This window comes from Rhinolophus sinicus, chromosome 14 (assembly GCF_057876585.1).
Source record: "Rhinolophus sinicus isolate RSI-liver-muscle chromosome 14, RSI-T2T, whole genome shotgun sequence".
Lineage (NCBI taxonomy): Eukaryota > Metazoa > Chordata > Mammalia > Chiroptera > Rhinolophidae > Rhinolophus > Rhinolophus sinicus.
The window spans coordinates 4909660-4932108 of NC_142514.1; the positions used below are offsets into that span (position 1 = coordinate 4909660).

At 49.8% G+C, this 22449-nt stretch overlaps 1 protein-coding gene across 21 annotated transcripts in view; it reads left to right on the forward strand.

Annotated features, from left to right (window-relative positions):
* The window catches only part of CAMTA1 (calmodulin binding transcription activator 1), an 814545-nt gene that overhangs the window by 752086 nt on the left and 40010 nt on the right, over positions 1–22449 (forward strand). For 2 of the 21 annotated variants that reach the window (XM_074334144.2, XM_074334146.2), the window contains exon 1: positions 12980–13168. The exons of 18 other annotated variants lie outside the window; for them this stretch is intronic. The gene's annotated coding sequence lies outside the window, so the exon portion shown is untranslated. Of the gene's footprint in view, positions 1–12970; positions 13169–22449 lie in introns of those variants that run through there. One more of the 21 variants, XM_074334138.2, reaches the window with a different exon arrangement.

Genomic DNA, 22449 nt, shown 5'->3' on the forward strand with positions numbered 1-22449 from the left:
GGGACAGTCAAGAGATGTTTAGGAAGTGGCATCAGTAGGTTGTAGGTGGCTTAGATACGGGGCACGCCCTTCATGTCATTCCCCCTGGAGACGGCCAGTCATGACTGGGGTGGAGTCTGCAGGACCTTTGGGACATCCATGTGGAAAGTCAATAGCAAATGAATGAATGTAGGCTCCAGAGCTCAGAGAAGCCTATGGGCAGGAGAAAGGAGTCTGTGACATGTCTGCGTGGACGTGGCATTGGATGAAATGGGTAAGGTGTGTGGATGAAACTGACAAAGGTGAGACTACAGCTGAGTCCTGAGGCCACGGACTTTTCTCTTAGTTATCACCATGCCGAAAGGCCAGGAACACAGCAGGTGCTTAGTAACTGTTTCTTCGAGGCATGGATGGATGGACAGCCAGTGCTTTTTGTGGCCATTGTCCCACTGCCAACTGGCCTCGCTTTAAAAGGCTGCAGCATCCCCATGTCAGAACCAGGCTGGGGAGGGTGCCCTGAACTGACCAGGCACCATCGCCCCCCTTCTGGTCTCCCTGTCCCAGGACAAGCTTTAGGCAAATAACCCAAGACAAGAATGCAGGAGCTTGACCCTAACGAAGCTCCTTTTTTAAATGTGACTTCAGAACTCTTAAGGGGCCACCTGCGGATGATGGAGAATTCTGCCCTCAGCTCACTGGAGCTGGAACAAGACGGGAAAAAGCAGATTTCTTACCTGAGCTGCTCTGACCTAGGACTTCCCGGCCAGGTTCTTGGCAAGTCACCGCAGGGTATGTCATAGTCCTGGGGCCTGGAGGAGGGTCTTCTCTGACCCTCTGTAATGCTCTCATCATCTGGCCCATTCTTACCTTAGCCTGGTGAATGAATGAATGAATGAATGAATGAATGAATGAATAGCAGAGTCAGGAGCTGTGGAACCTGCCTATTCACACCCATCCCCATGGAATCCCACTGCACCAAAACTCACTGGTATGACAGTGACAGCCACCCAGCCAGGCCCCATGCCAAGTGTTTCACATTAAAGGCCTGTCAAAACCTCACAATACCCACCTCCTTTGGCACCTATGACCTTAGGTTGTCATCCTTAGGTAGGCACCTCACTCTCCAAGCAGGTCGTAAACCATGACGGAAGAAACAGCCTTGGTAGAAGGCAGCCCATCGGTCACTGGTACCTGCTGAGCCCCAGCTACCCGAAGGCCACTCTGCTGGACCTGCTTTACGTGTTAACAGGGCATGTCCCACCTCTGGGAGCTCAGGGCCCAGGACACAAGGCAAACCAGGCAATACAACTGGTGGATGAGTGCTCCACAGAGGCAGGTTCCAAGTGTCACGGGAGCACCTGAGAGGGACAGGTGGATCCCTCTGTGTCCCCGTCAGGAAGAAAATGCACTAGACGGGCTGATCCTGTATGAAGACTACACTCTTTGTTCGTAGGCGTGCGCGTTGTGTGCAGAAAGAACATGCTAGCCAGCTGCAAAGCTCGAGGGAGCACGACCCACGCTCAGGTTCGAGAACTCACTAAGAGGACTCAGAGCCCATGAAAGCTGTTGTACTCACAGTTAGTTTATTACATCCAAAGGATACAGGGTGAAACCAGCCAAGGGAAGACGAGCGTAGGACAGAGTCCACGAGGGCACCAAGCCCCCAGCTTGCATTGTCTTCTCCCCGTGGACAGCATGTGTGATGATGCTGATGGAGTATTGCCAGCCAGGACAGCCCACCTGAGCCTCGGTGTCCAGAGTCCTTATAGGGGCTCCATCGTGTAAGCAGAGGGATTGCCCACCTAGCTGCTCTGTCTCCAGCCTCTCCAGATGTGGCTGATACCTTGTGACCAAAACCCCCACCCTAAGTCACGTCATTGGTCCTTCTTGTGTGGCCAGCCCCCACCCTACAACTCTCTCATGTGGCCAGGCCCTCCCTTAAATCATGTTGTTAGATTAGCCAGTAACCCAAGGCCCCCAGGCAAGAAAAGACACTCCTAATGGGCATGACATTCCAAGGGCTTAGAGATCACCCCCCCCCTTGCACCCCAGAAGCCGAGGACGAGTCCGGACCTCCCTGGGCAAGGTTAAATTCTTCATTGCACAGACGTACCTCCCCATCCCCTGCCCCCCGACTCCCCTACTCCTCACCCCAGCAGGCCAATTATTTTCTTTTTCTGTCCTTGTGGAGAGAGGAAACAGTGAGTGTCTGACGTGGTTTTTGTTGTTGTTGTTGCTGTTGTTTTTAAAGTGTTGCCCCTACACAGATCTCATGTTGTCCTCGGCAATTCTTTGGGACTGGAAAGCACATTTTATTATGAAAAATGGTTTGTGAATACTTTGTCTTCTGTAGAGAATATTGTGCAAAGCTCAAGATTTCCTGGGGGGAGATGTGAAATTAACTAGATTACAAATCCGTCCACCTAAACGTGAAATTAAATGAGAAATTCTAGGCACCTTGGATTATTCTGACATAGGATTTCAATTACGTCTTTAAACTACTCACCTGTGCCACAGCCCATGACGCTCTATAAACCAACCTGCATCCCATCTCTGTCCTGCCAACGGCACTCCAGGCTCCAGCAGTGTTCTTTCTTCACTAAAGTGTTTTCTGATGGCTCCATTTGCTGCTGCAGGGTTACGAGCGAGAGCTCCATTTGGCCTCCTCCCCTCTCTGCCCTCTCTCCCCCTCTCCCTTTCTGGTACGGGGTGGGGGTGGGGTGGGGTGGGCTGGGAGGCTGGAGGAAGCCCCCGAATGAGTGACCCCTCCTCCAACAGTGCTCCTCTTCCTTCCCCCAACACCCATGGGAATGGAGCTGACTTTGCAAATGGTGAGCCGCTGGGTACAGGCGGGATCTCCGAGCTAGGATGGGGCCCTGGGCAAATAGCATTTCTGTTCAACAATTCACCTGTAAGAGATGGGAACGCTTAGATGCAGCATTTGGCCATCTTCTAAGATGCTAACAACTCAACGCAATCCTTAAACAAAACAAAATGCATCAATGCTCTAATTTTATAAGCTTGATGAAGTTTATTATGATGTCCGAAAGCCTGGCCTGGGTCACCCAGGAACAACACAAACCAGCAGAAGCTCCAGTGCGTATCTTTGAGCAGGGCCTCCACAGGGGTGCAATGGAGCCAACCCAGAAATGCTACAGAGGCGCCCAACCTCGGAGGGCCTGATGCATTCAAAGGCCCCAGGGTGCTGGAACTTGGAAATGGCTGATGCATTTATCAGGCGTCTTTAAGCCCATCCCTTGAAAAGCAGCAGGAAAGAACAAGCTATGAGATGAGAACAGAGCAGCAGCAGGAAGTCTGAACCTCCAGGTTCTCTGATGACACTTACAGACCTCGCTCATGCCCTGGAGTCCTCATGTTTCCTCCTCAGTGAGGAAGGGAGTGGGTGCGCACTGAATGTTTGGTGAAAGGCCCTAGGTTGTTTTAAGTTACTCTGACAGTGAGCTAAAGCTGGGAGGATGGTTGGGTGGGGCTGCCTTTCTTGTGACAGCATCCCAGGGGACTTCTCTTTGAAGTGGCTGGTATTACTCAGGCGCCTTTCTCAGCAGAGGAACCTGCTTGATTTCCTTGGTCCCAAAGTCAGTGAGCTGCCAGGCTGTGTGGGGTGGTGGCTGTACCCTGCAGGGCCACAGCAGAAATGTGACCTGGGGTGTCAAGGAGAGACCAGCTGGGGGTAGGGGACCCAGGTGTGCAGAACACTTCTGTGCTTTTTGCTGGCCGCTTTTTTGTTTTACTCAATGGCATTTAGCACCTAACGAGTCGGACTCTCCCTGCACTAAATACATATGTCAGCTCTGCATCCCCAGGCGCACGAGATGGTTGCAATGTAAATTGCTCTCTTATCACGCCTGCTGGTTTGATTGCCCTCGTTCTTCTCAGGAGCTCAGAGCACAGAAAACGGTTGGACGTGATAGCAGAGCTCCTCCCTTGCGACCTCAGTCATTTATTCCGTGGTCCCACTAGTCACTTCTCTAAAAGGGGCACTTTCCAGCTCGTGTTGTTACCGGTGCATGAGCTTCAAGTTTCGGTGGGAAGCAACTGTCTGGACGGTGGTTTCAAAATGGTTTTCAGTGTAAATATTGGGTCTTTTGACTCTGGTGTCACTTACATGACAACACATATACTCACTTCTCTTTAATCATAGTCTCACGTGGAAAAAAAGAAGGTGTGGACTTGGTGAGAAAGCACATCATGGCACTTTAATAAGTGCATTCTTAGTGTACCTTTCGGGTAAGCTCCCCTGTTCTCAGTCGTGATTCCATGGGCCCGTAAGGCGCGTGGCAGCCTCTCTGCAGTCTCACTGGTTTTCTGCCTTGTGGAGAGGCCAGCAGCAGCCCAGTGGGCACCTGCAATGCTCTCTCAGACCCCGAATACCAGAGCTTCCCGAGCTCCTCCCAGGCTCCAGGGGGGTTGGGCCTTGAACGGGGAGCCTTAGAGGCTCCGACTTCTGCACGTGAGGGTCTCTGAGCCCTTGGCCAGGCAGAGAGATGCATCAAATGGAGGAGCCGAGCTTAGAAGGTGCTTGTTTTAGTCGGCTCAGGCCGCCATAACAAAATACCAGAGACTGGGCGCCTAAAACAACAGAAATTGATCTCTCCCAATTCTGGAGACCAAGTCCCGGATGAGGATGTCCGCAGGGTGGTTTCTCCTGAGGGCTCGCTCCTTGGCTTGCAGACGGCCGCCTTCTCTCTGTGCTCTCACATGATTGGTCCTGTACACTCTCTCTTTGCGTATCCAAATTTCCTCTTCTCATCAGTACACCATTCAGATTGGATTAGGGCCCATGCTACCAGCCTCATAATAACTTAATCACCCCTTTCACCCCGTCTCCAAATACAGTCACATTCTGAGGTGCTGGGATTCAGGGATGCAACGTGAATTTGTGGGGGCATAATTCAGGCATCACAGAGCTATTCTCTAAAAATGGGAAGTCCTGCATGAAGGAGATTTCCTCACATGATGAGGGCTTTTCATAGGCCTCAGACCTGCCCCCTGAGACTCCATGGGGGGACCTGTAACTCAGACACCCAGATTAGGGGCTTCCACTGGAGTTTTGGTTACTTTGTTCAAAGTGTGGAGTAGGCACCTTGCCCTATTATTTAGCTAAGATAAAGTACTAACACCTTTTGGGCACCAGGCTATGAGTTCCACAAATATGTCAGAGTCCTTTCAATGACCTTATGAAGCAGCCACTATTATCATTCCCATTTTACAGGTGAGCACACTGAGGCCTAGAGAATGGAGCCCTTCCTGCCTGAGCTGGAAACAGCAGTGGCCAGGCCTTCTGACTCCCGAGCAGACATTCACTACTGGCTCTGCCTTCTAGGGGCATTAGGCTTCTGATTCAAAAAAAAGCCAAGGCCTGGCTGGCCTGGCTGGCCCGGCTTAGGGGGACCACAGGCCAGACATGACTCTGATTCTCTGAGTGTGTCTGAGATGCGTCACCCAGATCCCTGGTACCAAAGGGTGGTCGTCAAGTTGGCTGGCATGGCTTCAGGAAGGTGCTTGGGGGAGGAAAGGGCAGTGGCCCTGACAGCTAAGCAGCCACGCCCGTCCTTGGTCAAGGAGGGGCCCTGGCCCCTGTCATTGCCTCCTCGTTTTACCTGGTTGTACCTGTCACTGAAGTTCTGCTTCTCTAGCTCCCATGAGAGGCCCGACAGAGAAGCAGCTAGAGCTTCTGGAGTGGGGGAGGTCAGCAGGCTGTGCTACTCACTAGTGCACTTTCCAGGCAAGTTGTGTCGCCCACTGTGCCTGTTTCCTCCTCCGTAACACTGCGGTAACATTAGCACCTATGGCCCAGGCTTTGTGTGAAGGCGAAAGGAGTGGCACTGGTGCTCAGTCACTGTTACCTTGATGATGATGATGATGATGGCAGCTCCCACACAAGAGGAAGAATAAGGTCTCTGCCCTCCCCAGGTGGCATCTGCTTATTGAGCCCTTATCATCCTGCAGACTTACGGAGGCTCTACTCCCTTTCCCACGAGGACCATCTTGCTCAGACACCTAGAACAGATGGGACCTTTGGTGACATGAAAGGAGGTTCAGGCTCAGGCTGGCCTGGGTGGCACCCAGGAGCTGAACTGACATGGCTAAGGGGTCGGGTCCTCTTGCCCCAGGTCCTCCTGAATGACCATGCCAGCTTGGTTCCTGGCTCCTCTCCTCCATCTGTGTGTGACTCCTGGCCGTGTCTAAGCCATCCAGGCCCACTCCCTCACACAGCTACCACCGCTCGGGGAAGGCAAGTCAGTTTAACAGCAGAGGAAGTCAGCTGTGACGGGAAGGAGTCTGCCACCCCAGAAGATCCCGGAGAGTGTCACAAAGACAGTAGAACCCAAGTGATTGTGACATTCTTGGCCCTCGTCCCCAAGCCCTGGGCACCCACCATGCCCTGGGCTACTCACTTCACAGTCACTATCCAATTTCATCCTCTGTGTTTCCAGGCGATGTTTCCATCCCATTTTACTGATGAGGAATCTGAATCTCAGAGGCTCAGGTGTGTGTGTCCAATCTCAGCTGTGTGTCCTCTGTCACACAGCTAGGGATTCAAAGCCAGGGTGGTCGGCCACTAAAGCCCATTGGGTGCTTTATCACCACACATCACCACTTTCTGAGTGTATTTTGTATCACCTGCCTTTGACACTGCCGCCCCTTAGAGCAGGCGTGTCTCTGCACACCCCACTCTAACACAGAGACTAGCCATGTACTTTGTTGTCTGGCGTGTGTCCAGTACAGGGGGCAGAGGGAACGGATGGGCCTGTGCGAGCCACCAGGGAGGATGAGTTGAGGGGGTATTTCACCCAGCTTCTTTGCCTTCTCCTTCTGCATCATGTCCCCTAGAGAGATCCCAGTTGTCAGCTGGTGGCTAATGCATCTCTTCCTCCTTCCAGATCAGAGTTGACAGCCTTCCCAGGCTGATACCACCCATGGCAGCCCGGCTTGCCCGGGTAGCAAATACCTTTTCTTCCCGCCGCCCCCTACACCGCTGTCTCCTCCGTAACAAGCCACCCCAGGTCTCAGAGGCTCAAAACAATAAGCATGTGCTAATTCTGATGCTGTGGGTGAGCTGGGCTCTTCCTCTGCTGGGTTTGCCTGGGCTCGCACATGCTGCTGCTCATTTCAAATCCAGAGTCCCTGCAGCCAACACACAGGGGTGCTGCCTGTGTCAGGTCACTTTGAACACGCCCCAGGATCACATCAAGATGGCCTTAGACTTCATTTTATAGGGGAGGAAACTGAGGCACGGGAAGAGAAAGGAGCTTGTCACGTGGGTAATTAGTGGTGGAGTTGTCCCCAGGCCTGGCCTCTTCCCCCTGCCCTCAGCTCCCCCCACGTACGGATGGACATTTGCAGCTCCACTGGAGGTGTTTAGGCTCTCTGCAAAGCTCACCTTCACCCCTGAATCAACCAACCATTGAGGTGCAGAACACCAAGCCATCAGGAAGTTCTCCAAGAGGAACCCCAAGTTCAGGATGCTACTCTCTCCGGTATCCTTAGCTGCCAAGGAAGCAATCGTGGCAAGTAGGAATTTGATGGCGTACCCGTTTTCACAACCTTCAGAAGCACAATTAGCGTCCTCCTTCCTGGGGGGGTCACCACCATGTGACTCAGTCTGTCCCCCGTATCTGTCTTGTCTCCTCACAGAACAGGGCCTGTCTATCTAGACTCTCCACCCGCCCTTGCATCCCACGTACAGCTGGCAGAGGGGGCTCGGTGCACCAGGATGTACCGGCTGACCTTGGTCCTCCATTTCCTATTCAGTCTTGTTCTTAAAGCTCATCCACTGTTTCTTTTTTCTATTCCATTCTTTTTCTCTTCTTATTGTGTGTGTGAGATATACCAAGTTGAACCGTACTGAGATACCATTAACATGCCCTACAATTCACCAGTTTAAAGTGTACGTTCAAGGTATTTAGCGTATTCACAGGGTTGTGCAGTCATCACCACCATCTAATTTTAGAAGATTTTCATCCCCCCCGAAAGAAACCCCGTACCTATTAACAGTCATGCCTCATTCCCCCCCAGGCCTCTCCCCCACCCCAGCCCAAGGGAACTATTCATCTCCTTTCAATCTCTATAAATTTGCCTATTCTGGACGTTTCATATAAATGGGATCATACAATATGTGGTCTTTTGGGTCTGACTTCTGTCACTCAGGATAATGTTTTCAAGGTCCATCCATGTTGTAGCACCTTTCAGTTCTTCGTTTCTTTTTGTTGCTAAACGTCCATTGTATGGACATATGTTTTCAGTTCTTTTGGGCACATACTTAGAGTGGAATTGTGGGGTCTTGTGGTAACTCTATGATTAACTTTTTGAGGAACTGCCAGACCAGTTTCCAAAGCAGCTGCACCATTTTACATTACCCCCCAGCAGGGTATGAGGGTTTCAATCTCTCTCCATCCTCATCAATACTTGTTATTATCTGTCTTTTTTTATTCTAACCCTAATGGGTGTGAAGTGGTATCTCATTGTGGTTTTGATTTGCATTTCCCCAGTGGGTAATGATGTTGAGCATCTTTTCATGTACTTATTGGCCATTTATATATCTTATTTGGAGAAATGTCTATTCAGATCCTTTGTCCATTTTTTAAAATTGGGTTTTTTTTTATTTTTGAGCTGTAAAAATTCTTTTTATATTCTAGACACAAGTCCCAAGTCAGATATATGATTTGCAAGTGTGTTCTCCCATTCAGTGAGTTGTCTTTTTCACTTTTTTGATGGTGTCCTTTGAAGCACAAAAGTTTCAAATTTTGGTGAAGTCCAATTTATCTATGCTTTTCCTTGCTTGCTTGTGCTTTTGAGGTCAGAGCTAAGAAACAATTGCCCAATCCAAGGATGAGAAGATTTCTGTGTTTTCTAAAAGTTCAGTAATTTTGGTTCTTACATTTAGATCTTTGAGCTGTTTTGAGTTAATTTTTATATATGGTGTGAGGTAGGGGTCTGACTTCGTTCTTTTGCTTTGGGATAGCCAGTTGGCCCAGCACTGTATGTTAAAGAGATGCTTCTTTCTCCATTGAATTGCTTTGTCACCCTGCCCTGTCATTTGTTAAAACAATCTTTATCTCTTACTGCCTTAAAGATACACTAAACATGCATTTTGCACTTATTTTTAGATGGCTACTTCATTTGAGAAGACTCCTTTTTGATTTTTTTTTTTTTTTATTGGGAGTTGACAGATGCAGAAGCATTTAATTTGAGAGGAGGGGCAAGGTTATGTTGCAATGACAAACAACCCAGTTTCAGTGGTTTATTTCTCACTCATGCTACAAGTCAAGTCCAATGCCAGTTGGTAGGGAGGGCTGTACTCATTACAGTCACTCAGGGACTTGGCCTGGTAAAGTCTACAATTGTACATAAATGAGCTTTTACTGTTGCTGGGGCTGGGGAAAAGAATGTGCTGGGCAGGTCTGGTTCTTAGAAATTTCCAGACTGCTTTCTTAAACAAATGGTATCTAAATGATCCAAGAGTTGTTTGCCTCCTTGGAGACCCATCACAAATGGGGCAGAATGGGCGCAGGCTCGGAACTTGAAACCCAGATCTGCTGCTAACCATGTGTGTGCCTTTGGGGAAGTTACCTAACTCCTTGCAGCCTTTGTTGTTTCCTCTATACAATACCTAACTTCCAGGAGAAATGGCAGCGGTGCGTGTGACTGTCTAGTGCGACAGCAGGAAGACAACAGGCCCCCAACACACCGTAGTTCCCTTCTTCCTCAGCTGCAACAGGAGGACCACCCCTTGGTTCATCATGAGACCCTCAGCAGAGGTTGGGGCTGGGATAAGGACTCACCATGTCTGCTTTCAGGGACAAACCTCGCACTTGGTCTGGGTGCTGCCAAGTGGACTCAACACTGAGCAAAGTTGTCTTTTTCTCTAGTTTACAAAAATGAGCCAGGTATACTCAAAGCCCCATAAAACCCAGTGTAATCATTTGCTTAAAGCATGGGCATGCCTTACCCTGTCATTTCCTAACCTGAAAGAAAGGAACATGAATACCCACAAGGAATGACAGCCTGTGGGTACGTGGTTCTCGCATGCTGTCAGAGCTCTGAGCTGGCTTCAGAAGCATCCAGCTCACCCCACCCGGCTCTGTCTGACTTTCCGTGTGGGGGCCCAAGGAAGGCACTTATTTATTCTTGTGGCCTCCATCCTGAGACAGAGGTGCAGTGGGAAATCAGTGTCCGATCTTCCAGGAAGGGAATGGGTCCACCTGAGGAACAGTAAGGGGACTTTCCTTCTGCAGAAATGTCACCTCAGGCTGCCTTGAAATAGAGCTTCAGGCTGCTGAGCCCACCTCTATCACCAGGGCAGTCAATGGACTGAAGCATCCATGACTCTACCTGTCTCACATGCCAGGTGGATATGGGGCTGCTGGAGGAAGGGGGTCATGGGTTCCCCCAAAGCCCCTCTCAGGAAGCTAGAATCCCTAGGTCTGAACTCAGGGCTGAACCTCTGCCTTTTTAAACAAACCCAAGGGAGGGAAAAAGGAAGATAGACTAGACTGATGGCTCCTCGTTAGCTGGGGTCCAGGTCCCTGAACCTGGATCCCGATCATCCTGAGTCCCTGTCACTGTAAAGAATAAAGGCAGGTGTTGCCCGCCCTGATCCCACCTCCCCAGTTGGTCTCTGCTGCTCACAATCCATTCAGAGTAATTCAGTAACTATTAGCAGAGTTCTTCCAGCATGCCCAGCATTGTGCAAGGTGCCAGGATAAGTTAAGACTTCGTTCCTCTTCTCAAAGAGATCAGAGCTGTCATGGTCTTAGTTAGTAACAACTAACTTTTTAAAACACCTTTTATTAACACACATATATATACACACACAATATACATACTGAAAAGTGCACATAGCACAAGGATGTGAAACTCAGCTCCTAAACTACAGAGTTGTCACAAACTAAAACCAGTGCCCAGGTCAAAAATAGAGCATGATCAGAAACCTAGAAATCCCCCCCTTTCCCGGCACTCCCCACCACGCCAAGATATCCTGACTTCCCATAGCAGGAAGAGCTAACTTGCGCTGAGTGCCTTCTGAGCCAGGCACTGAGATAAACAGCTTACCTCTACCTACTGGCTCATTGAATTCTCACCCACAGACGTGAAGGCACAGCGAGCCCCGGTCCTTGACTACAACCCTTACACTGCTGCCCCGGAAACAAAAGCAGCTACGCATTGTGTGCTGCAATATGAATGCATTTTTAACAGTGCTCCTTGGGCAGTTCTGCTGAGAACCGTGTGTTTGGGGGGGGGGTTCGGGGGGCAGTACGTTGGAGCCAGGCCTTTAATGAATGGAGTGTGCCTACCAGATAAAGGGGTGAAGATGCATAAGCCGAGTTGGGACGTGTGAGAGTCCTGCGTGGTGAGGGGGGGTCGAGGCAGACGGGGGGCAGGAATGAAGGACTTGTTGGAGCAGGGCTGTGACTGTGCCCGTGCTCTGGCTTTGCCAGGGCAGGTGAGGAACTTGCTGAGGTGTAGAATCGGTGGTCGGCCCCCAATAGTGAGACCTGACACGACCTGCTTGCTTTCCTGGCTCCGAGGTGTGGCAAAGAATGGGACCAGCTTCCCCAGAGATGTCCTTGGCTTGGCCTCTAACGATTCAGTTTTGGTTGCACAGGCTTAAGGCTCTGCAAAATTCTGTGGTTGTTTTCGTGTGTTTGGGTAGGGTCAATAAAAGAGACTCCGCCCCCATCTTTTCAGACTCTTTTTAACTCAGATGGCAGAAGGAAGATACGTATAATCAATTTTAAAGATAACTGGCGTGTGAAGGGGGGAAATGGCCTCATCACAAGTCTGCGTGGCACTTTGTGTGTGTACGGCCGGGGTAGGGGCTGGGGGACACTTGAATAAACACAGGACCTAAGAGGATGTTGGTGTCCACTCGGGATGCCTTGGAAGGCTTTTCGGAGACGAAGAGCCTTGATGGAGAGGTGTGACTTGGGCTTGGGTAGAGAGGCGGGAGGTCGGAGGCGGGAGGATATCGTGCATAAGTACCCAAGTGAGAAAGCCAAAGCCAGAACTTCTGGACGCCAGGGTTATACCGAGGAGCGGGCGGAGGCCCTGGAACTCCAAGTAGGGAGCTCGGGAATGGGAGCCTTGGACGCTTCTGAACTCCCAGAGGAGCCGCTCTTTACCGTCACTGCCCAGACATCCTCGGCCCCGCCCTGTCCGACGCCTGGGGTCCCCTCGCACTCCAGCCCCAGGACCCTCCCAGTGTCCTCAGGTCCTTCTGGGCGCTGCCGGGATCCGCCGCCGTCGGCCGGCTTGCCGCGCCCGGTGCCCCTCCTTCCCGCCCAGCCTTCCTCGCTCCCCCGCTCGCGGCTCAGCGCAGCGCCGAGCCGGCTCCTCCCGCGGCTGCATTGCAGACGCCTCCGCCACCGCAGGGTGCGCCAGGGCCGCGCCGGGAGCCGGAGCCCGGGCACGCGGGCGCCCCTGGGCGCGGGTCTCCCACACGGACCCGACGGCGCTGCAGGGCCAGGAGGCGGCGGGCAGGGCGCGGGAAGGCTCCGGGGGCCGGGCACACGCAGCTCGAGCTCCCCCGCCGCGTGGCGCTGGTCCCCCAGGAGTCCTCCTGGGGCCGTGAGCCCGGGGGAGCGGGCGCGGCCGTCGAGCTCGGAACAGTCCCTGCCCTCGAGCAGACTGCGGCCGCCCCCCCTGGCCGGCCTCTCGGAATCTGGGCGGGGAGGGGACGGCAGAGTCGCGAGGGGCAGTGATGCGCCGAGGCCTCGAGTTTGGGAGCCCAGGGCTGCGGGGCCGCGCTCCACCCGCACCCTCCGGGCAGGGCCCGCCGCCGTCCAGCGCGGCGCCGCGCGGCTCGGGCGCAGTTCCGGCGCAGTCCCCGCGCAGAGCGGCTCCGCGCCCCACACCTGCCTCTGCCCGGCTCCGGGTGACGTCGTGCCCTCCGATTGGCACGCGCGGGCCGGAGGGCGGGGCCGAGGCCGGTGAGCTCACCGCCGCGCCCCGCCATTGGCCCGGGCGGCGCACTCGGGCTGTGGCGGGGAGACAGCGGTACCCGGAGCCCGAGTCGTTCCAGCTGCGGTGTGTGGAGCTGAGCGGGTCGGGGCCGGGCTGGGCTGTCGGGGCCGGGCCGGGCGGGGCTGCTTGGGAGGAGGAGGAGGAACACCGAAGCTGCTCGGCGCCAGCGCGACTGAGCGGTGGCCGTGCTCTCCAAGTCCTAGTGAGTGTGCGTGTGGCCGAGGGGAGAGTCGGCGGGGCGAGGGCGGCGGCCGGCGGGGGCGCGCGGGGCGGCCGGGGCGCGCGGGGGCGGGGCCGGGGGCGGGCGCGCGCCGCGGCCGGAGCGTGGGACGCACTCGTGCTCGCGGCGGGGGGCGCGGGGGCGCGCGTGTTTACGTGGGGGGCGGGTGTGAAGAGTGGGTGCGAGGACACGCGCGCGTGTGTGGAGGAGGGGTGGCTCGGGGAGTAAGGGGCGCGCGTGTTTACGCGCGGGAGGAGTGTGTTTTGACGCGTGAGTGCGCCTGGGGACCGGCCTGCGTTGACCGGGTGCGTGTGAGGGAGGGGCGTTGGGATGAGTGCGGGGCGCGTGCAGATGGCACGCGTGTTTGAGGAGCGGGTGTGCGGACACGCATGTTCACGGAGCAGCGCAAGAGTGAGCGCGCGTGCTGGTGGAAAAGCGAGGGACTGGGTGGGTTTTGAGGCGCTAGGGCGCTGGGAGCCGGCTTGTTGACGAGGCGCGCGTGTCTGGGAGAGAAGTGTGGGGAGTGGCTGTGAGGTCACGCGGGTTTAGGGAGCGAGCGGGCTGTGAGGGAGCAAGAAGCGAGGCTGAGTGCGCGCGTTTCTGCGAGGGCGGGAGTGGGCGTGAGAACACGCGTGTGTGCGCGGGGCAATGGGAGTATTGGGGTGAGTGACGGTGGGCGCGCGTGCGGGAAGTGGCCGCGTCGGGGCGGGCGCTGGGGCTGCGGGGTCGCCCGCTGGTTTTTGTCAGCGAGGCGCGGAGCGGCGGCGGGCTTTTCGGATCCAGCGTTCCCTCCTTCCGCGGGGCGCGGAGAGAGGAGCGGGGCAGGTGCCCCCTCGCCGGTCAGAGGGGCAGGGAAAAGTGCTCCCTTGGCTGGGATAGGAACGGGGACAGATGCCTCCTCGGCGGGGCGCGGGGACAGGGGTGGGGACAGGTGCCCCTTTGGCGGCAAGAGGGACGGGGACAGGTGCCCCCTCGGCAGGGTGCGAGGAGAAGGGCCGGGACAGGTGCCCCACTGGTGGGGCGCGGGGAGAGGGGCTGGGACAGGTGCCCCCTCCGCGGCAAAAGAGGCAGGGACAGACGTGCGAGCGGCCAGGGCGCCTCTGCAGGACCAGGCGGTTGGAGGCGCCTTTTCTAGCAGGCCAATGGAGTGAATGAACGTTTTATTAATCCGTGAGTAGAACTCGGCGCGGAAAGTTACTCGAGTTCAGAGACTGAAGGTTTGGAAGAACTTCCGAGAAGCTTTGCTTACCTGCAGACCTGGGGCGGGAGAGGCCCTTTGACCGTTGCTTCCACCAGCCAAGCCCACACGCCTGGTGTGGCCTCCTTGCATTTATAGGATCTCGTGATTTGGTTTCCTAGGTATTGCACAACGTTAGAGGCAGCCCTGCTGGTGTTCAGTGTTTGAGACTTTTTCCATCTACATAGATTTCTACAGGCATCAAAACAAATTTTTCTACAAATTAGGCAGCAAAACAAATTTCCCAAACTCTCATCCTCTTGCAAATTATCTTAAGCAATTGTTTCACCAGGGAATGATGACAGTTTTAAAGTCTGTTTTATATTTTGTCCACCATTGCTTGGATGATTTCTATTGGCTAACCTGAAGTGTCTGATTAGCAAAGCAGATTCTGTAAACATGAGATAGTCTCACAGGTAATTACAGAAGTGCCTTGTGTATTTGGGTGAATGCTTTCTATTTCTTTTCGCCATTGAGGTCAAAACCTGAAACTTTAAATTTGTGCTCCTGACAAATTTTGTCATATATGGTAAAATGTCTGGCTGTATATAAAGGAGTCATTTTCTCTTGCTGCTTAAAGAATCTGTGTCATATAGAGGAACGATTGCCTGGGAGAATCTGACAAAGAGAAATATATTAAGCAGTAGCACTTTGCGTGGTGTGTTTATAGGAAAATGTTATAAGACCAGAATTAGACAATAGCCAATAAGTTTATGTTTCTCTTTTTCTTTGTATTTAATTTAGGGAGTAATAATGCTTAACGTTCTAGAAAATAGCATTTACTTACAGGATGCGCATTTCTCAAATAAATTTAGCTTAGTAATGAAAACTAGCAGAGGACTGCTGCAAATTCCTAAGGGACCTCGATTCCGTCATCGTGATTAATTATATTCCAAATAATCTAAGTGGAAACACAATATTTAATACAGTAGTTAATAACAACATTGTATTGTTTAAGGGTTTTTATCAACTCTTCCGCTTTCATGATACACACTCACAGACATGGTCCCCTATTCAGGCCTCTGTCAGCCTTCCTGTGTGTAATAGCAGCTGTCACTGCTACAGTACATTCATGGTGGGCTGTTGTACACGGAGAGCAGGTGGAACTGAGACTTCAGGCGAGAAAGATAGTGACGTGAAAGAATTAGTTGACAGTGGGAGTTGCCGAGTGAAAGATGTGAAGCTCCTATTGCTGCTAAGTCTCCAGGGCTCAGCTGCATCTGGGGGATGTAGAGTTTCCTTTGGGAAGCATCACAATTGTTCTGACGTTTTGCTCATCGCTCTCGTGAACTCCCGACGTTGCAGAACTGTGCTTGTAGGCTGCCTTTTTCAAATGTTTAAGGAAAAATTAATACGTTTGTTTGAAACGCAGCTTGGGGCATCACCCAGAAAGGTTACTAAAGACCATTTTGTTTAACTTGGCACAGTTCGTTAGCTAGTGCAGTGGTTTCTGGAAGCCGGTATTCTTTCTTAGCAGTGTACACTTCTCCACCCCTTTCCCAGCTGTTCTTCATGTGCCTGCTATGTGTTCTCACACTCAAAGGGCTTTGCTTTTTCTAACTTAAAGTGGCTGAATTTTTGTAGTCAATTGATCTTTTCAAAAGGGACTCAGTCCTGCCAAGTCTTCATTGTTAAGTATCAGCCGTGACATCTCAGCACAGTACCTACGCCGAGTACTTGGGAGCTTATTTCACTTACATATTCCTTTGCCAAAAAGCTTTTGGCACCCACACATGATGTAGTTGATTCGTGTACACTTCACCTTTTTTTTTCCCAAAAAGTGAGTTAAGGGAGCCTACAGAGATACATATTACATAGTGAAACAAGATAAAAAGATGAAATGAAGGATTAGGCAAAAGGAAAGTGAAATGAGGGGCTCACGAAGTTAGTAAATGGCACTGAGTCTGTCAAACCTTGCACACTTTCTAGAGGCAGGCCATCAACTCTGGCAATTGCAGGAGGAGCAGCGCTCGTTTAATTTTGTCTTTCTCACACGTGACATGCAGTGAATTTTGCCATCTTCCACGTAAGTTCTGACAGCCATCAACTTATTTTAACTGATGATGGGAGAAGTCTAGATGCGATGCCTTGAATTGCGTTGGAGACCACATTTAGCATTAATCATATTTAACATTCAGGACATGTGTGGGGGCCTGCTCGTGCCACAAATGCGTGTCATCACCTCCTGTCATGAGGATATTGGAGCGTATGACCGTGGAGCTCATCCGTGCTGGGCGAACCCCCTTCCGAATGCAGTGCCCTGAAGTCACATGACCATGCTGTTCTCTGACATGCCTAGATTTGGGATAGCACACAGCAGGCAGACAAGGAGATGCCTTTACCATCCGGAAATAATTACTCTCCGCCCCCTAAGCCGACTAGCCCCGTGGCTCATGGTGTGGTTCTGTGTAAATAAATACAAGTGGCTTTTTTTTTAAATGTTGGGGGCAGGGGGTAGGCAATGCCGGTATAATCTTGCTTGATGGTTTATTTCAGTCAAGTTCCTCTGATGTACTAACTGAAATTTTAGTTTCGAAAGTACATCCTGGTACCTATAATGTGCTTAATTTTATGTTGTCTTTTAAGCATTGAAAATAGATCATAACTTTAGACACATGACACACAGAAAGATCAAGCAACACATTTTAAGCACCCAATATGTCAGTCATTAAGCAAATTATAATTAATAATTAAATGTTAATTTGAGGAAAGCAAAATAGGGAAGGAATCTAACCAGGGTAAATGTTTATAGGAGTTAAGCTGCTGATGCTAAACTTATGCAACATTTTTGTAATGTGGAAAATGATGCAAATAATGGAAATAAGTTTCTCCAAATATATTAAATTCACATTTGTCAACTACCCAGGTTACCAGTTAGTCTCTCTGCGTATTTATTTTACTTTTCTTCTTCTATGTGACTTTCGCCACCCTCCAAATCTCTTAGCCAGCCTTCCCCTGTCCCTAAAAACTGCTCAGCATAAACCCTCTATTGCAGTCAGGCTAGTTTGTTTACCGATGCCACGAACTCTGTTCTGACTCCTACCGCCTTAATCTCTGAGCCGAACTCAAATCTTACCTCGTTAATGAAGCCTTTCCCCTCACCTCCCAGATTGGATTTGTGGCTCTGCGGGCCAGGGTGACACCTAAGCTGTACCTTCCCGTCCTGCTGTGTAGTGTAATAAAATCTTGGAGTTGGAGTTCGTGAATACCATTAGTTGACAAAAAGATAACGTGCATGGTGTCACTCCCTGGGTAGAGGGAGAAGACTATCATGAGTCTCTCCAAGCCTAAAACCTGCCTTGGATCCTACTTCATGCATTCAGTAACTTAGGCAAACTCCGCAGGCTCTCCGGTTCAGGTCAGTTCAAGGTCCCTGGTGGATTTGGGTTTTTACTGAAGTGGTCTTAAAGTGGCTCGAAAAGTCTTGGCCTGGACCAGGGTGAAACAGCAAGGTCTGACACCTGAATCATGTCCCTAATTACCTTAAGATTGATTGGCCAGAAGCTTGGTGTCTCGGAATGTGTATCAGTAACAGCTGTCTGCTTTACTACAGTCGGCTGAGTACTAGGGTTTTCTTTCCGCTCTACCACTAACTAAATGAGAAACTTCAGGTAAGTCGCCTACATCTCTGAGTCTCGGTGCCTTACCTGGTTTCTAAACCTATTAGTGGTTCAGGAAATCAATTTAGTGATCAACATTATCAGTTTTTAAAATCAGAATGCGTTGCACATAGTAAAGTTAAGTGTCAATTTTGGAAGTTTTTGTATACTGGGCTCTACTTTTCTCTGTGGGCCACAGTCGAAGATTGTTGAAAGCCCATGGACCAGGTAAGTCCTAAATTCTCTTTAAATCCCAGTGTCCAGTGGTGATTCTTTCCTGTGGGATGCCTGTTGTTACGACATTCGATTTGGCAGTAACCTAAGGCCTGAATGGGTTAAGATACTTGCCTACGTATATAACTAAACAACAGATGGTCTCCTTCAGCTAGGCTGGAGCCCAGTATACATTTTACTGTTTTTCTGATTTCTTTAGGTAATCAAATGTTTGAAATGAGCATGGCAGCTTATTTCCGCCGTAGTTTATCCCATGTTTTGTAGAGAAATTCTAATGATATTTGTGTACTACTAAGGTATATTTAATAATATTGAGTATTTTTTATTGTAAGTAGAAGCACAACTTTCACAATATTTAGGAGAAGGATCCACATTTCAGTTATTAGATTTACCTTAGACCCCTCTTTTAGCTGTAAGTAACAGAACTCAAACGCAGACTGACTTATGTAAAAAAAGGGAATTTGTTGACTTATTATGAAGTCCAGTTTTGGAGTTCTCTTCAGGCACAGCTGGTTCCAGATGCTTAAGGCATGTCATTAGGAAGCTGGCTTTCCCTCTCTTGGTTCTCCTCCCCTTCGTATTGATTTGATTCTCAGACAGGGCTTCCCGAAGTTGTAGCAAGATGGCCCACTCAAAGCTCCCGGCCAATATTGTAGCAATTTAGCAAATATCTCTGGGAAAACAGCACTTCTTTTCCAGTAGTTCCAGGAAATGTCCTGTTCTTATTAGGCCAGCTTGACTCATGTGCCCAGCCGCTTGAATAAGAAGAGGTAGTGCTCGCATTAGCAAGGCCTGGCCTGGAGCCAAGCATCCAGGTCAGTACCACCTGAACTGAGCTAGGCAACAGTAGCTCCCGAAGGAGCAGCAAGGTACCCTGGCCAGGGAGAGAGAGGGGCTGCTAGGCAGGCCCTGGTCCTTTTTAGTCTTCACCCTTGACGGTCATATTCCCAAAGAAAGCACCATTCGTCTGACACTGCAGAAACTCGTAATGAGGCTTGCTCCATGACTTTATTCTGGGGGGTCCCACTTAAAATGAGGAGACACCAAAACCATGAGTGAGCCTTTCAGCGAGCGCTGACTAACAATTCCTAGGACCACTTTCAAAACACAGGATTCAAGTCCTTAATATTACACACTGTGGTTTGGATTAATCACAGAGAATTTATTTAAATATCCATTTGTCTTTTCTAGTAAAAGAAACCATTCATTCTACTCTAGCCAGAATCAATGCCCCTGGCTTTTTTGTGTGTGTATGAAAGATGTTTTATCTAATAACGTAAGAAGTAGGAAGTGCCAGCCTAAAACTGATGATGTTCTAAAAGCTTATAGGTCAATTGAATATTTCCGAGATCAACAGTGCAACAAATGGTAGGTGGGTTCCCAGGCTGGCCTGAGAGCAGAAACCTTTTTGAACCCACAATAGATACTCTGTATTTGCAGGAGAAAAATAATTAAAATAATGTGCATACGCAGATATCGCCTATATTCTACAAAACTATCATATAGAACCGCATAATATATAAAGGTATAGCACACATTTATGTTACAAAACAAAGGAAATTGCGAACTTCAATTTGCATATTAAATGATGTTGCTTGAATACAAATAAATGTATACATAAAATAACTTCAGTAAATGAAAACTTCTTGGTGAAGATTCTTAATTCATAGGGTAGAAATCAAAGTGGTGCTTTGAAATTACAGAGTCTAGGTCTCTAACTTTTTAAACGACGAAACCCAGAAGAGTAATTTATGTTTCTTGATAGCAACCCTAACATTCTTACTATCAATTATAATTGCAACCTTATCTTTATTCTCAAGTGCAACAAAGAAAAGAGAGTGAGGGAAATCCTTCTGAGATATCTTGAGTTAGAACAATGGAACGGGACAGAGAATATTGGTTGAAGAGGTGGTTGTCTGAAGTGGAATTGACAGAAGGAGAGACTGAGACGGAAGAAAAGAGATGGTAGGAAGAGATGTTGGGTCCAGCCGTTTCCCATAGTAGTCCCTGGGTGACATTCACCGTCAGCTGGGGTCTGTGGTAGGTTGGAGTGGTACCCAAGCCACTCCATGAAGACGACAATGAGGAGAGTGGACCAGGAATTTCGTCACTCAGAGACTGTCTGTGTCACGCTGTTCTTTAGGACTCATTTTAGTTCCTAAACTCTTCTGTGGGGGCATTAGTTACAGGAAATGCTTATAGGAACACACACACACACACACACACACACACGTTCAGATAAGTTTTGGAAACACACCTACCATTGGCTCTGTACGAGCAAGTTACAGAGTGTACATGAGCATATATCGGTTCAGAAAAGTCTTACATTAAAGAAACAAACATATTTAGTTGTGTTTCACCCAGTATTTCCAAAACATCTTGGATACAGCTTTTTGTTCTTACGGTCTCCTGAGCAACGTCTCAGGAAAAATGTGCTATGGTACACAGTTTAGGAAACGTTTCAGGAGACCATCCCCACAGAATGGTCCTGAGCCTGAAATCCATGGGCCTTCATGGGCCTCCCCTGAAATTGAATGTAAACTGGTTTGTGTACATATTTTGCTGGGAAAGAATTCGCAGCTTTCATTGCTGTCAAAGAACCCATGAACATAAAGGGTAAGAGTCATTGTTCTGAGTCCTTTGCCAACTAGGGAGGTCCAGGTCCAGTTTCTCTTCAGTTGTTCTCGTCTGTGTGTTTTATGTCTGCATAGGGATGGCTAGTCCTCAGTAGGCAATGGGCCATCGTCACTCAGAGACATTGACAGGGCCAAGTGGTGACCACCAACAGGGCTGACTAGACACTCGGTTGTTGTGTTTATTGTCAAATGGATTTAAAAACTGGCAGCTGCTCTCTGTCCATGAAGAATTGTGGAAAGAAATTACCTGTGCAGGGTGTTTTCTTATTGCTGAACTCCAGATATATTTATTCCTAAACAATGAAAAAGAAAACATGTTATTTCATTGCAGTAAAGATTTTTTAAAAATGAGGGCCACTGACGTGCAGAAGAGAAAACAACTCAGAAACCCACTAAATATAGAAAGCTTTTCCTTCTAAAACAACTCGCCTACTTTTAGATTTTAAAAATATCAGGATCATAAAATATTGGACAGTGAGCAAGCAGTAAATAACTGTGTATTCCTCCAAATACTCTCATTTACCCTCGATTTACACCAAATCATCGGAGAGCTCTGAAGCTGGACCACGTTGGACCTTTGTTGAATTACTTTTATGGAATGCCGCTTTGGTGTTCTTTAATACTAAATGGTAGTAAACAGTCATCTGAAACCCAGTAGTGCAGGGATGCTGAATTCTGTAATATCAGTGTCTTATTGGGATCTGTGGGAGAGATTTCTTTCAGATCTTAGTACCGAGAAGAGCCAGGCTATCCAAAGCGACAGGCAGTGATCCTGAAACTGACCGCCTCCCTTTTTGCTTTGTTTGCGAAGTTCGGTCAAATTTGGGACTCACAATGAACCGTTTTGGAGAATTTAGGGTGTGTTTTTTTCTGTATAACAGCTTTACCTGAGCTTTATTTTACTCTTTTCGCAAATCTTGCTCTTACCTAATCTGTTATTAATCATAAGTAGTTTTAGCAGCCACCTCAAACAGACATACCTGGAGCCCGGATTGTTACCAGTTAAGTGAGGGCAGGGAGGGAAATAACGAGGTTGAGGAGGCGGGAATTGGGACAGGGAAGGGGAGTCTGGAAACTGAGAAGAGGGGCTAAAAGGAGCCCGCGGGGATGTGTTAGGGAGTTGCGATGGATGCGGACGTGGTTGGCGCCCACTGCCCTTTGAGTTGGTTATTGATCTTTTGTTCCATTATTTACCTGCTCCCTGAACCTTAGAACAACGACCCTCCGAGTGGCACAACTAAAGAAGCCCGATCTGGGGCCTTGCACGAGGATGGCAAGACAGGACAGCCCCACAGCTGTGTGATACCAGGCTGCATCCCCATTTAGTGAAAAGCATTGTAAGTTTTTAGCGTTGCCACCTAATCCAAGGGATGTTTGAACACTCCATTCAGGCCTCACTCATTTGGGATTTGCACACATTTGAAGCTTGTTCTGGCCGAGGGGTAGAATGCTAGTGGAAGAAGTAGTCTGCAGCTTATGGCCTCCGAACTCAAAATGTGGAAGAGAGTCGCGTACAGACACAGGAGGGCAGCCCTTGGGGTGTTCTCGTGTGGCATG